Source organism: Dama dama, chromosome 24 (assembly GCF_033118175.1).
Source record: "Dama dama isolate Ldn47 chromosome 24, ASM3311817v1, whole genome shotgun sequence".
In the NCBI taxonomy this organism is placed as follows: Eukaryota; Metazoa; Chordata; class Mammalia; order Artiodactyla; family Cervidae; genus Dama; species Dama dama.
This window is the reverse complement of record NC_083704.1, coordinates 18,259,043-18,275,283: the sequence shown is the minus strand read 5'-3', so window position 1 is coordinate 18,275,283 and position 16,241 is coordinate 18,259,043. Positions and strand designations below refer to the sequence as shown.

Below are 16,241 nucleotides of genomic sequence, written 5' to 3'. Positions count from 1 at the left end.
ATTTCACCCACAAATCTGTACAATGTACTGTCTCTCTAACAAATTATGACTTTTTAAAATTGCCCACAATGCTATTATCATGCCTACAATTCAACAGTAATTCCATAGCTAACAAGATGATTCATTTGTGATTGTTGTTGATATTCAGTAATCCAAATTGGCATTGTAGGAAAGATCTCAGCTGGTACTTCATTATTTTGAAAATATAAATTGTCATAAGATTTTGCTTCTGTTTCAAATTCACCAGCTAAGCTTGTCTGCAAATTCAGTGAAGTTGGGGAAAAAAATAGAACTCTCCCTCTATTAAGAATTGTTTAAAGTTACATAATAAGACAGTTTCTTCTATCCCCATTTTAAATAAAGTGTTTAAGCTCTGTTTTGTAAATTCTCAAACAACATTAGGATTCTGTGGGACTTCCCAGGTAGCTCATTGGTAAAGAATCCACCTGCCAATGCAGGAGACACAGGAGACGCGGGTTTGACCCAGGATCTTCCTGGGTCAGGAAGATCCCCTGAAGGAGGAGATGGCAACCCATTCCAGTATTCATGCCTGAAGAATACCATGGACAGTGGAGTCTGGTGGGCTACAGTCCATGGGGTCCCAAGGAGTTGGACCCGACTGAAGGGACTTAGGACGGCAGACCAAAAATGATGACTTTCGTTTTGCTAAAGTTAAAGTATAGCCCTACTTTGGGCGGATATTAAATAGCAGGGCTACCTGTCAGTTAAAGCCTTTACTTCCTTGTTGCAGTAAAGGCGTGCTCACCCCATGAGGGAAATGTTGAGCCCTCTCTACAGTGGGGACTGCTTCCCAGGCAGCTCAGTGGTAAAGAATCTGCCTGCCAATGCAGGAGACACGCGTTTGATCCCTGGGTTGGGAAGATTCCCTAGAGGAGGCCACGGCAACCCACTCCAATATTCTTGCCTGGAGAATTCCATGGACAAAGGAGCCTGGCGGGTATAGTCCATGGGGTCACAAAGAGTCAGACACATGCATTAGGATTCCACACAGTTTCTGAAATATGTTCATGTTGTGTTTGTTGAGGTAGAACATAAGAGGACCCCAGGGGTATTTGGGGTTTCAGGAATAAAATGATGCATTTGCATGCAGTGTCAATTTTACTCACATGTATTATGGAGTAAGATCTCATATTTTTAAACAGAAGCAAAAGCTTTTGAAGAAATACCATCCTTTACTTAAGCTGCTTTACCAGACCCTGTTAGATTTGAGTTCAGGCTCATCTTTTCCTCCCCTGCTAAGGGAGAGGGATAGCTTTGCAGGAGAAACTTGTAAATACTGAGTCAAGGGATTAAGAAAACGCAGCTAATTCCAACTGAGGGATAGCTTTGTTAGTCAACACATTTCAACACTGCTTTAGGTGAAAAACCTGCCTTTCATTATACAATCCAGATTCCAGCCTGAAAATTCAGAGCATAATCCTAACTAGCACATTTTAGTCATGTCAGAACCAAAGTCTTTATTATGTTAACGAAAATAATTAGAAAATCCAGCAATCCAGAAGTTAGCAGACTATCTAAAGTACACCCAACCTCATTTAATAAGCATAAAAAAATATTCTATGGATTTTCTTTTTGGTGCAATGAGTCCCAGCTTTCAAATATTTCAGAACTTATCATTTCTGCTTGTTGTTCACAATACCTGATTGGTATGAACTTGCAATTATCCACAAGATAAGGGAAAATACAAGGGAGGATAAAATAGTTTACTTTCTAAACAGCGGAGGAAACAGGCTTAGGCCATTACTCATCATATCTCTTAGGAAAAAATTGTTTACTTTCAGTTATATCACTTAGTAATACCATTAACTTGACATTTGTCTTTTTTTTTTTTTTTTTAAACTTCAAGTCCTCTTTATCACCATTCCCAATTCCAGGGCCCAAATCAAGTCCTCCTCGGTAGTAACTGCTACAGAGCAGATCTCCTGTTTTCATTCCTTTTAGGTTTGTATGTTTATTCCTTAGTGCATGTGAGGTATTAGGAGGGGTCAGTGTGAATGTACTCATACATTTCCGGTTTTTTCAGCAGTGTCTTTAGGATCTATTTGGATGTAGAGGTGTGCGAATTCCTTTTAATTGCTGGATGTCCTCTGTCATCACATGCAGGTTTTATCTGATTCTGCCTTCCCCCTTTGGATGGAGACGAAGGTGTTCCCACATGTTCCTCTGCTGCAGTGCCCAGTGCCAGGCTAAGGTATGAGGAATGAAAACGCATTTTGTTAAAGGGGAAGATGTCCTTGAGCTGGTTGTTTCTGAATGGAAAGGAAAGTGCGGGACAGATTAATATGGATACAGAAAATTGTGGAAGGTTTGTAGAGGAAGAACACTGAGTTTTGTGCATGTTCGGGATTGGCTGAGATAAGATTGAATTTCTTTAAGAAAATGAATGTTAAAAGTTTAGAACCTGAATCTGGTTCTCTAAGAGAACAAAGTTTTCTTAAAATACTGAACTGTTTTTGGTAATTGTGAATTTCTTTGTTTAAGTGATCTCTATTTGCCAGTGAGACCTTTTATTACCACTGGGTAAAGTTTTTTTATATTTTGATAAACTTCTCCTCCTGGGGTTCCTGTTACTTCCAGATCTGGGATCCTCGGCCCCTCAGCTAATTGGAGGCCCTTTTCTTCTTTTTTTTTCCCCCTGCTGGGCACACTGGCCTCACCAGGGCAGCCGCTCCGACAAACACACATACACACATTTAGACCAACACATGCACGCTCCCTCCCAAAGGCCTGTGGGTGAGCAGAAGGCAGGCAGAGACAGTAGACGCCTCTTCCAGCGTGGGGGCCTCTGATCTCCAGCCTGGACTTTCTGCTTGCTTGAGTGTGGAGTCCAACCAGAGAACCAGGCAAGGGAAAGAACAAACTTAGGGGTGCAGGCCAGGCTCTGGAAGGACAGGAGGGAAGTTCTAGGGTCAGTTTATAATCATGAAGCTCTCCCCTCTATCCCTTTTTTCCTGGATATAGAACATAAAAAACTCAGCCTTTTGCAGTGGTCATTGGGGGTCCCCATGTGGACAGAGGGGCTGTCATCAAGGAGTCCAAATCCCACTGCAGGGACTGGCCTGAAGAGGGTGGCATCACTGCCAATATACTGATTCAACACAAATTCCAGAAAGTAGATGTGGACTAAAGAAGCTGACCCATATTGCTCGCAAGTCATTGCCAGGAGGAAAACTTAAATTTTAAACGGGCAATTAAAAAAAAAAACCAAAAAACACCTCTTTAAAACATAGTAAATCCAAGCAGAGCAGAAAGGGCCCGAAGTTCCCAAATCCCTGTGAGTCCTACCTCAGCCCGCCTGAGAGTCTGACCATCTGGCCTGAGCCTGGGCAGTTGGCCGGAGAGGTTCACTGGGGCGAGGGAGGCAGTGTGCGTCCTCACGGAGCCCGGCACAGGGGAGGCAAAGCTGGCCGCGCCTGGCCCTGGAGGGCTGGGCCACCCGTTGAGTTTGACCTCGGCTCTGACCCATGTACTAGGTCCATCTGAAAGGCTGAGTTAGACACCCCCAACCCTCCCAGGAAGCGAACCCTGCCCCCAGCAGCCGTTTCCAAATGACGCCAAGGGACCCTCCCACTCTCTGCTTAGGGTCCCCAGAAACAGCAGGGCTGAGGGGAGGTCTGAAAAGCGGTGGTGCATTTTCATGGGCGGGTGGGACTCGAGGTCAGAGAAGAGCGCCCACGGAGGCCCTGTGTCTCAGCTGCGTCCCCACAGTGAGCTGAAGACAAAGGAAAAAACCAGAGAGGGTTGAATAATGTACTTTCTAAACAGTGGAGTAGAGAGGCTTAGGCCTCTATTCATTTTAGGTACTTAAAAAAAAAAATTTCAGTTTTATCACTTTAAATTATACCAGTAACTTTACATTTGTCAAAAAGCCTTTGACTGTATGGATCACAATAAACTGTGGAAAATTCTGAAAGAGATGGAAATACCAGACCACCTGAGCTGCCTCTTGAGAAACCTGTATACAGGTCAGGAAGCAACAGTTAGAACTGGACATGGAACAACAGACTGGTTCCAATCAGGAAAAGGAGTACGTCAAGGCTGTATATTGTCACCCTGCTTATTTAACTTATATGCAGAGTACATCAGGAGAAACTCTGGGCTGGAAGAAGCACAAGCTGGAATCAAGATTGCCGGGAGAAATATCAATAACCTCAGATATGCAGATGACACCACCCTTATGGCAGAAAGTGAAGAACTAAAAAGCCTCTTTGATGGAAGTGAAAGAGGAGAGTGAAAAAGTTGGCTTAAAGCTCAACATTCAGAAAACTAAGATCATGCCATCTGGTCCCATCACTTCATGGCAAATAGATGGGGAGACAGTGGAAACAGTGTCAGACTTTATTTTGGGGGGATCCAGAATCACTGCAGATGGTGATTGCAGCCATAAAATTAAAAGATGCTTACTCCTTGGAAGGAAAGTTATGACCAACCTAGATAGCATATTAAAAAGCAGAGACATTACTTTGCCAACAAAGGTCTGTCTGGTCAAGGCTGTGGTTTTTCCAGTGGTCATGTGTGGATGTGAGAGTTGGACTGTGAAGAAAGCTGAGCACCAAAGAATTGATGCTTTTGAACTGTGGTGTTGGAGAAGACTCTTGAGAGTCCCTTGGACTGCAAGGAGATCCAACCAGTCCATCCTAAAGGAGATCAGTCCTGGGTGTTCATTGGAAGGACTGATGCTGCGGCTGAAACTCCAATACTTTGGTCACCTCATGTGAAGAGTTAACTCATTGGAAAAGACCCTGATGCTGGGAGGGATTGGGGGCAGGAGGAGAAGGGGACGACAGAGGATGAGATGGCTGGATGGCATCACCAACTCGATGCACATGAGTCTGGGTACACTCCAGGAGTTGGTAATGGACAGGGTGGCCTGGCGTGCTTCGATGCATGGGGTCGCAAAGAGTCGGACACAACTGAGCGACTGAACTGAACTTTACATTTGCCTTTAAAAGAAAGACAAAAAGCAAGTCTCCAAATTCAAGTTCTCTTTAATACCACTCCAAACCCCGGGGTCCTTCTCAATTCTAACTGCTACAGGGCAGTCCTCCAATCTGTTCCTTACATTTCTAGATCTGTATGCTTGTTCGTTAATACACATGCGGTATTTCCTCCTAATAAGAGTAGGGATGAATATATTCATACACATTGAGCTTTGTCAGCAGTGTTTTTAGGATCTATTCAGATGTACAGGTATATGAATCCCTTTTAACTGCTGGATGTCCTGTGTCATCACATGCAGGTATCATCTATGATTCTGCCTTTGTCCTATGGGCGGACATGAAGGTTCCCCACCACCACCACCCCACCCCCCAGGTTCCTCTGTTATAAACAACGCTGCAATAATGCTTTCCCCAGTGCCAGCTCGAGCTGGAGGGCTATACGGCAGCAGTCGGGAATGGTGGGAAGAAATAGTTTATCAAGGACTTTCAGAATTTCTTTCTCATGGTGCTAATAATTAATTAGCAGGCTTTAAGTGAGATGACTTTAAAGTCTGCACCACGCACTCCTATCGCCAGTGGGAATAGACTGCTGCCCACCTCTCCACTTCTGCCCTCACATGCCTTCTGTTTCCTGGTAGGTACCAGAAAAACATAATCACATTTAATTTCCATGAATGTTGCCAAATGTTCGTTCCAAACTTGATCTTTTATTTATTTTTTTTTCATCAGCCTTTAAGACAACTTTACCTTGGATTTTCTTCATTTCCCCTCCCCTGACCTCCTGAGACTCCTTCTCTACCTGGCCCTGTAGCTCACTCCTCTCAGATCTCATCCAGTTGCCTGGCTCCATATTTATGTCAATGAAGCCAGCCCCTCTCTGATGCCCTGTCCACACAGCGCACCTCTCCCTGCGAATGTTGGCTGGGCCTAGGTTATCTGCTCATGAACGATTCATCTCTCCAGGAGGCCTGGGCACACCCCTTCTCCCCAGCATTCCCCGACTTCCTTCACCCCTACCTCTCCATCTCAGTTAAGGGCAGGGGAACAGCCAACTACTAGGATGCCTTTCAGTCCCTCCCCCATCAGAATGACTAGTTTGTCACATATATTCATACTTGTTTATACCTTTAAAAAAGTGTCAGCCATTCTCCACCCTAAGAGCCACCCCTAACCCAGGTCGTGTTCCCCCTGCCCCCACCTAAGTCACCCACACAATTTCTGGCCAGCTTCCAGTCCCTGACTTGCCTGGGAACTTTGTCTTTGCCCCCACTGTCCCCAGAACTTCCCTCCACACCACGCGTCTGATGGGACCCCTCAGCTCTCTTCTTCCGGCCATGAAGGCCTCACGATGTCGCCTCTATACTTCCCTACCCAGGGGTGTCTCTCTCGGCCCTTTCCTCTCTTTCTAAGGTCCAGCAGCACACTCGGAAACCAGAAAGGCTTCCAAAGTCAGGACCTTCTCAGGGTAGCTCTACCAGGACATCATGCCGCCCTTATCGTCAGCGTAGGATACCCTAAAGACCATCTTCCTTTGTCAGTTTCCAGCCGCCCTAAACACTGCCTCCTTTAGGCAGCCCACCCAGTATCAGCACCCACCCCACCAAGGGGAGAAGATTCAAGCCCGAATCCAGAGTCGGGGGGCCTCTGGGGGCTGGGTGCTGGCCTTGGGGTTTGGCTGGAGCCTATGGAGACTGGCTTGGGCCCTGTTGATTGGCTGGGGATGTTGTTGCTTCCTGGGGCCGTTGGGGATTGGCTAAGGTAGTTGGGAGTTGGCTGGGGCCGTTGGGGATTGGCTGGAGCCGTTGGGGGGGGGGGGCGGTGTTGGCTGGGGCCATTGTTGATTGGCTGGGGCCGTTTTTGACTTGCTGGGGCCGTTGGGGATTGGCTAAGGTCGTTGGCGGGTTGGCTGGGGTCGTTGGGGATTGGCTGGAGCCGTTGGGACTTGCTGGGGCCGTTGGGCATTGGCCGGGGCCGTTGGGGGTTGGCTGGGACTGTTGGAGCCTCAGATAGTTACCAGAGAGGTTCTGCCTAAGTCCAGGGTAGGGAGCTGAGGCCAATGAAATCAGGAGTTGGGGCCCAATGCCAAGAACCCTGGCGACACCCTCCCACCAGTGCCAGGACCTGAAGTCGGGGAATCCAACCCAGAGTCTGCCAGCCTGCCAGCCACAGAGGGGCCAAGGCCAGGAGATGAGCTACAGCCAGGGCGCCCCTGAGCATCCGCCCTGCTATCTGCAAGCAGAAGGTCAAGGGTGCCCCCCCAGCAAGGAGCCGGACTGGTGTGTGCAGGAGACCGAGGCCCCTGCACCGTCCCTGGGAGAGTCGGGCCCTCAAGGGGTTCTGCTGGCCCCCAAGTCCGGGGCCGCGCCTACCGAGAGCCACGAGACCCCTGCCGCCTCAGCCCTGCGCCCGCAGGAGCCTCGAGGGATCCTGGACTGGACCCAGTTCCCCGTCTTACTGTGGCTCTTCCCAGATCTTTTTGAGCACAGACTCCAGTTTTAGAGGTTCTGGAGGAGTGGGGCAGCGGGTTTCCAGCCTAAAGGCGCCCATAGCTCTTTCCCAACTCACTCACTCCAGAGGAGCTGTCCAGGTGCCTTGGCCGCACTCTTTCCTCCTGAAGGCAGGGCCGAGATCCCCTGCCTCACACGGTCTCAGGAACCTCCTATTTATTTTTACTTTATATGAGTTGCCTTTTGCCTCTTCTCATTCCTCCATGAGGTAGACTTTGGGGCCTGTGTTTGCCCATGCCTTCCTGTATCCACACTCTCGGGTAACTCTCCTCCTGAGGCTGGGCTTGGACAGGTGATTTATTTTGGCCAATCAGATACCACAAGTGTTGCAAGAGGAAACTTGAGAATAGTTTGTTACTCCCGGAACCTGCCTGGGTGTGCGCAGACCCTGACTGTTGTGACAGATGACTGTGGCCCAGAACCCTCAAAGTGCAGCTGAGAGAGAGGCCACCTAAATCGGCCGGCCCAGGGGCCCCCCTACCCCAGACATGTGAGTAAATTCATCCCAGGTCGGCTGAGCCTGTGAAAAGAACCACCAAACACTAAATGTGTTGTTGATTTGAGACGGGTTGTTACAGAGCAACAGATGACTTACATCCTATACTCAAATCCCTTTGTTCTCTCCAGTTCCCACCCCCATTTCTTTTCCTGACCTTGTCACTCTAGACAGCAAGCCTGCAGGAACCTCACTACGGTTTCTAAAGAAGTGTTTCCCAAAAACTTTTACAGAGACCCCCTTGCCTCAGACTCACTTGGAGAATCTCTTGGAAATAGTCCTGCTCATCTTTGAGAGTGCAGGGTGGGAATCTCCAACTTGGCAAGTCCCTCTGTCCTGGAGAAGGAAATGGCAATGCACTCCAGTGTTCTTGCCTGGAAAATCCCATGGATAGAGGAGCCTGGCAGGCTAAGTCCACAGGTTCTCAAAGAGTCGGACACGACTGAGCACCCCATCCCACTGGACACATTTTAACAGTTCTATTCCCACATCCACAGCTGTTGCAGTGTCCTTCCTTCCCCAGTCCCCGTGTAACAGGGAGAAACCTTTGGATTCTATACAAGTTAATCGGGAAACAGATGTTGCCTATAAGCTTGGACATTCTGGCCCTTCTCTGGGAACCCTGCCTCCCAGATAACAAGCATTAAGCTAAAATACCTTTGTTTAGCACCCAGGAACCGTCTTGGCCACATCCGTCCATGAATGACTGCAGGCGGGAAGAGAGTAACACACCCTCTTTGAAGGCCGACAGGAACCAAGAAAGGTTTGATTTCATTGCCTGTGGGTTAAAGGAAGCTGAGTTCCAACTCAGGACACAAGTCCACCATCTCCGTGGGGCGCTGGCTTTCCTGCTAAAGACGCCCTTCCTTGCCCTGACAGCCTGTCTCTCAACTTATCGCCTGTCCTGCGGAGAGCGGTACAAGCTTGTACTTGGAACCAGCTGTTGGCCATCCAGGCAGGAGCTTCGCTACTGGTGACTAGCTGGCCCTGGTTGGGGATTTTCAGGTAAGGCCCTAGCAGCTGCAGGAACCGCTTGTCCTGAGGATCTTCCCTTCAAAATTCCTGAAAGCAGCCCCGGCTGCCCCAGCACTTGGCAACTGGAGCAAGGAATCGACATGCGGGAGCTAATGGGCTCGATTCAGTAGGGTAAGTGGCTCCAGTGCTTACAGCTGGGGACTTCATTTACTGTCTGTTTCAGGCATTTTCTCTGGAATAACCAAGTTGGGGGGCCCTGTTGGAGACAGAGAAGAGTTGTTGGACTTTTACCCAATCTGTGAGCCAGCTCTTTCATTTGTTTGGATGCTAGCATTTGTGTTTTGTCTTGAATTTCTGACTTTAAATATGGTGAATGCTTCAGCTATTCCTAAACTGTGAGAGGAGGATGATATTTTGTTGAACCATGTGTGGCCAGAGCGTCTGTTAGGATCTCCACAAGGGGTTTAGGCAGGATTACCTTGGGGCCCCGTGTGCCGTGTTTGTCATTGGGATATGCAAAACCCCAAGACCAAACTTGAGGGTTTCTTCAGGATTCTGTCTGTCCTTTGGATTTTTCGTTTCATTTTGTTTGGTACTGTTTCTCCATTTACCTCCAAATCAAGTTTTATCCTGGTAAATTATATCATTTCTTTTGATAATCTCAAATTGTTGTATGTCACAATAGTAATCAAGTTTCTTTTCAATTGCACTGTCCCCCTGGTTGGTTGACACCAAGGCAAAAAGGCATCCTTTTAATGGTTAGAGGTGAACTCTGTGCAAGTGTCTGAGCTGTGACATCAGGGAAAATACAGAAGGGAATAAGAGTGAGGATATGTTGCTCCAACCTTTCACTCCTCCAGCTGAGAGGAATACCCTTCCTCTCAGATGACTGAGTATTAGATGACTGCATATTAGTGCATCTTGGCAGAATCTCAGTTTCCTGACCAGGGATGTGACCCTGGGTCCTTGGAGTGAGAGCAGAGAGTCCTAACTACTGGACTGCCAGGGAATTCCACCTGTAGATGTTATCTTATTCACATAGTTTGTTCAGATTACTGAAGGGGAAGCTGGCAAAGAGATCTGGTTACTTATTCTTGACTTCTTAGGCCAGGTGTTGCGAGATTAAGATTTGAAAGGTGTGCTTGGGCTGGAGATGAGTAGAGCATGGGGATTCCCGACTTAAAAGTTCCAGTAGAGCTTTGCTAAAGGGACAGGAAAAGGGACTGTCTGTTGAGGGTGGTTTCCTGTAAATAGCTGCTTACAAGCCTACTGCTCACTGCTTTCACCCAACATAAGCTCTTTGCACCATTGGCTAAGGGTGAGTGCTCAAAAGGACTTGCCTACTGCTCAGTCAATCCTTGCCCACAGGCTGTGTGCTTATGGCCAGAACACCGTGTGACCTCAGTGACTTGGAATGAAGGGATGACGTGAGTCTATGAGGGCCCTGAGATGTCCCAAGCCCCCAAACTCAACTCCTAGGCAAGGTTTCTCAAGGTCAGTCTGATATTAGCTAGACATGTCCACTTTTACCTAAAGCTTTTCTGACAAGGACCTGGACAGACAAGGGCTGTGCCTTCTACCACTAAGAACTGGTCACCATGGAGGTGCAACAAGGCAGTTTCTTAAACCCACAGTTAAAATAGACAAATGCATAAAAATAAGCAAGGGAGATAAAATCATGAAGGCCTGGTTGTGATGGCCACTTGAAACCCCCCATATATGGCCCCAAATTAATTGCCTTAATCCTAGCAGTCCCAGGCCTGTTTCCAGATGACAGAAAAATTTGCTACCTGATTCCTTCAGTGGGTTACAAATTCTTTTTTCTTTTGGATATTAAGTATCCCACAAAGCGACTTTGTCTTGCAATGTCTTTTTTTTCTACTGATGACTTGGACTTGAGATTTCTTTGGTGTTTGAAGGTATTTGGTAGTATTTAAGGAACAATTATCCAGACAGATGCCCTTCTTTTTCAGTTTTATTGGACTCTTCTGAGCTCACAAAGGGACCAAAAGAGGAATTTAGGGTTGTAAAATGCGAACTCTAGTAGCATTGCTCCTGTTCCTTGAGAAGGAAGAAGACAAAAGGAGTCATTGTACGCCCACCATAAGCTGTCCACTGTGGTCAGTCCTTTGTCTTTGAACAATTTCAAGTCCTTACACCAACTAACTGGAATAACTAGCTCGACATCCTTACACCAGTGAGGACAAGCACAGGAAATGCAATTCTTTCTTTCTCTGAGATGACTGCCAGTGTATACTAGTGGGGTTACAAGTAATTTTAATTAAATTGCTTCAAAGTAGTTCTTGATCTTCAACTTGGAACAGCCCCTGTTCTACCCAGATCTTAGCTGTTCTGCTAGGGGAGAGTAGAGGTTGACCAAAAGAAAAAAGCTACCAAAAAAATGTGAAACTCACTAGTGACTCTTTTCCTGTAGGGGGTCTATTCCACTCAAGAACCTTTGCTTTAGCTTTCTCTTCAGTATCCAGCAAGTTTTTTTTTTTTTTGTTTTTCATTGAAAGTTTCCTTCCAATATTAATTTAGATTCAGGTGTATAGCACAGTGAATCAGTTATACATAAATTTATGTTCCTTTACTGATTTTTTCCCCTTATAGGTTATTACAAACTATTGAGTGTAGTTCCCTGTGCTATACAGGAGGCCCTTATCAATTTTATATGTATTTGTGTATCTGTTACACCCAGACTCCTGATTTATTCTTTCCCCTAGGATAAGCAAAAGTTTGTGCTTTAATTCTGCAAGTGAGTTTCTCCTTGGTAAACTAGTTCATTACTACCAATGATCAGATTATCACTTATAAACAATATGATACTGGTCTTTCTCTTTGACTCATTTCACTGACTATGATCCTCTCAAGATCCATCCAGGGCTGCTGCCAGTGGCATTATTTCACTCTCTTTTCTGCCTGAGCAATATCGCATTATATCTAGGTACCATTCTTCTGTTCATGGACATGGGTGGTTACTTCCCTCTTTTGGCTTGTGTAAATAACTGCTGCGCTGAGTGGTGAGTTGCATGTCTTTTTGAATTCTGGTTTTCGTCCTGTAGACACCCAGGAGTGGAACGGATAGATCACAAGGTAGCTGTTTTTAGAGCTCCACAGTGTGCTCTCCATGGACTGTCAACAGTTTACATTCCCAGAAGGAGCGTAGGAGCATTCCTTTTCTCCACATCCTCTATCACTTATTGCTTGTAGACTTTTGGCTATGCTGGGTCTTCATTGCTGTGCACAGGTTTTTCTCTAGTTGCAGAGTGGGGGCTACCCTCTAGTCGTGGGGCACGGGCTTCTCATTGCTGTGACTTCTCTTGTTGTGGAGCACGGGCTCTAGGGCACGCGGGCTCCTTAGGTGTGTCTTGCGAGCTCTAGAAAACAGGCTCAGTTGTGGTGTGTAGGCTTAGTTGGCTCTGTAGCATATAGAATCTTCAGGGACCAGGAATCGAACCCGTGCCCCCTGTACTGGCAGGTGGATTCTTATCCACTGCGCCACTAGGGAAGTCCTATTTGTGGACTATTGGATGATGGCCCTTCTGACTGGCAAGAGGTGATTCCTGGTTGCAGTTTTGATTTGCATGTCCCTGATATTAATAATGACTGATGTCGAGCCCCTTTTCATATGCTTCTTCTAATAATGATAGAAAATGAACTTATGGTTGCCAGGGGGAAGAATGGGGGTAAGGGATAGAGTTTGGAATGGCCATGTACATACTGCTGTATTTGACATGGGTAACCAACAAGGAGCTACTGTGTAGCACAGGGAACTCTGCTGTGTTCTGCTGCAGCCTGAATGGGAGTCTGTGGGGGAACGGATACATGTGTATGTATGGCCGAGGCCCTTCACCTTTTACCTGAAACTAACATTGTTAATCGGCTATATCCCAATACAAGATAGTTTAATAAAAATTAAAAAGTGAGAGGGAAATTTCCCTGTTGAAAGTGGCTTCCTGACACTGCCCCATTTGAATTTTTTCTTTTTCCACTTTTCTAATCACCTACTCCAGGGCAGGTGTCATTTACAGCCCTAGAGGCCCTGTGAATATTATGTGTCCAGAGTACAGGTTTTTAAAAGTTGCTGCTACCCAAAAGAGCCACAAGGGGGCAGGATTTCTGCCTAGCCTCAGCTGGTTACTCTAGAGACCAGTCTTAGTAAGTCATGTTCCTAGGCAGAAAGGAAATACCCCAAAACTTGTGTCTCATTCCTTTCTATTTCCTTATTTTAAATGGAGTTGTCACTTTATGGTGCTGGTTGTATACGTACACCATCTTGTCCATTTATACATATTATCACTTCCTCTTCAGGTTCCCTCCCCATGTTGAGTGTTGAATCAAGTTCCTTGTGGTACACAGGTTCTTACCAACTTTATATGTATTGTTTTTGTTCAGTTGCTAAATTGTGTCCAACTCTGCACCCCATGGACTGTGGCATGCCAGGCCTGTGTATCTGTTGATCCTAAACTCCTGATTTACCCTACGGTAACCAAAAGTTTGTGTTTCTCCTTGGTGAACTAGTTCATTACTACCACTGTTCAGATCCTACTTATAAGCACCTTTTGATGCTAATCTCTCAGTTCATTTACTATGATCCTCTCTAGGGCCATCCAGGGTGTGGCATTATTTCATTCTGAGTAATATTCCACTGTATCCAGGTACCATTTCTTACCCTTCTTCTGTCCATGGACATTGCGGCTGCTTCCCTCCTCTGGCTTACGTAAACAGTGTTGCATAGAATGGTGGGACATGTCTCTCTTCAATTCCAGTTTTACCCAGGATTGGGATAAACTGAAAGCTCTGTAATGTTATATATAGCAGATATTATCAGTTTACATTCCCACCAGTAGCATATTAATTAGCATTCTGTCCACATATCCTAGTGCACGTGTGCCATGGGTCTGATACACACCCCTAAGAGGGTGTCGGGCTTCCCTTGTGGCTCAGCTGTTCAAGAATCTGCCTGCAATGCAGGAGCCCTGGGTTGGGAAGATCCCCTGGAGAAGAGAAAGGCTACCCACTCCAGTATTCTGGCCTGGAGAATTCCATGGACTGTACAGCCCATGGAGTTGCAAAGTTAGACACAACTTTCACCTCACGAGGGTGTTAGGGATGGTTACTCAATAATGCCATGACGCACCAATTGGCTTCCCGGGTGGCGCTAATGCTAAAGGATCCACCTGCCAGTCCGGAAATAGCAGGGACAGGTTATTTCTGTGTCAGGAAGATCCCCTGGAGGAAGGCACGGCAATCCACCAATTGCCTGCACAACCCCAGTCAGAGCCTGGAGGGCTGTTACTGTCTGTGGGGTCAGAGCCAGACACAATGAGCACGCACGAAGCCTGCTGACCAGCCAGTGTAGTTCTTGTATGGAGGTATGGTTACCAAAACTTTTATGGCATTCTTTATGGTACATTTGCAAAACAACCTTAATCCTACCCAAGCATTTTGTTAGCTTTTCAAGGATAAAGTGTTTTACTGCCTCTTCAGATGCACAGCCCATAGCTGCATGACTTGGTCCTACAGAAATGTCTGGCTGAGTGTACTGAGCTCAGACAGAATGTCCTTGTATTGATTTATAAGAAATTAATTCTCAAGCCTTTCTCTTTGATGCTGATTTTCCTCCTCCATGTATTAATTCCAACTAGATGTTTGTGTATATTTTAACTGCTCTTTCCTAAGTTCTGTCCAAGTCAATTCTACATGTGTTTTTCCAGTTCAATTTCCTCTCCAACAGTCTTTTTCTTCTGCCCTGTTATATAGTAAGCTATTTTTTATTTCTAAATTACAAAAGCAATTATAGTATTAACCTTCAGACATTGTTTCAAAAACTGTTTACAATAGATTTCTTTATGAAAACACTAAAGAAAGAAACAATCTTCCCAAAGGGATTTTGAAACAAGTATCACACCAGCTTGTGAGGCCCTTGTGCAGAATCTTTCTTGTGGGCTCCACGGGACTCCATGGCCTCTGATAAAGGGTCCCAAGTCCCCAGGAGAACTTCTCCCAAATGAGTCTCTCCCTCCTATAGCCGGACACTGGCGTTTTAGACAAACCGTCATGTTTACATCCTCACTTCTGATACAATAAAGAATGGTGTGCTAGATTTGTTAATTGCTAAATTACCTCCAGAGGCAGAACAGGGTAATTCTCAGGTTATTCTTAAGCGAAGCCCACTGAACTCGGCACAGGGAGGTGTCCAGAAGGTTCTCCATTAGTAAATGAGCTCAATGTAGGTTTGCAACATATTTTTCATAGATGGAATTTGGTAATACAGCTCTTGCCTTGTGCAAAATGTGGACTGCTCAGGCAGGGTCAGAAACACCATGGCCGTGGTGCCACTTACCACTGCCTGTCTGTGTTACTTAGTTAGGGATCTAATAGGATCACTAGTTATGAAAGTATAATTTAAAATATCCCAAGAATATAGGCACATATTTACCAAAGATATACAAACCTCTTTGAATAAGGTAATACTGAAAAACTCAATGCTGTGAATCAATTCTGTGCTAAATTATAGTCAATGCAATCCCATTTGGCTATATGATGCAGCTGCACTAGGTTAACATGTATATGATAATGTAGAAGGCTCAGTAGTTAATAACCTACACAGTAGAAGAGAGGCCTGTCCCACCTGGGGCCACAGTGGAGTAGAAACCCCAGGAAAGGACGACGACAGGGTGGCACTGGCCTCACAGACACAGCAGAGCAGTGGGAAGAGGCGGCCACATCAGACCCTGCAGTTTTGAGCTGTGAAGAAAGGACAGCGCTTTCTATAGAAAGTGCTAAAGACTGTGGCTGTGTTTTCAGAGGATTTCTATTGGTGATTGTGAACCTAGAGTGAGGAAATTTCTGTGCACCAGGATCTGTAAAAAAATGTTCAGAGAAGCTCTGCTGATAATGGCTGAAACATGGAAACAAGCAAGCCATAGAAAATACGATTCCATTTATACGCTGCTCAAAACAAACTGAAGAATTCCTAATTGATTTAATCACTTTATCTTTTTCAGAGGATGGCAGGAGCAGAGCTCATGACTTCAGAAGCCAGCAGCTAGAATAGACTTTCCCAATCTTGGCACCTTGTACTTGGTAACCTGTTTAATTGGCTTCAGAGGCTTTAACTTGACCTTTATTCTCCAAAAATACACAGGTATGTCTATTAGATCAACTACATGCATGACATATTTTACTATTTAAAACTATCTTAAAATTATACAGCTGCTCTGAACCACAGCCCCATGAATACTACCCTCTGCTGAGGAGGACACCTGGGCCCAGAAACATCTCCTGTCCCTAGTG

The 16,241-nt window shown here is 45.9% G+C and overlaps 1 long non-coding RNA gene across 1 annotated transcript; it reads left to right on the top strand.

Moving 5' to 3' along the window:
* Positions 1–2,168: 2,168 nt before the first annotated feature.
* On the top strand, positions 2,169–16,082 carry LOC133045638 (uncharacterized). Its single transcript, XR_009690294.1, has 3 exons — positions 2,169–2,212; positions 8,632–8,969; positions 15,953–16,082. It is a non-coding gene; the product is annotated as an uncharacterized LOC133045638 (long non-coding RNA).
* Positions 16,083–16,241: the final 159 nt, after the last annotated feature.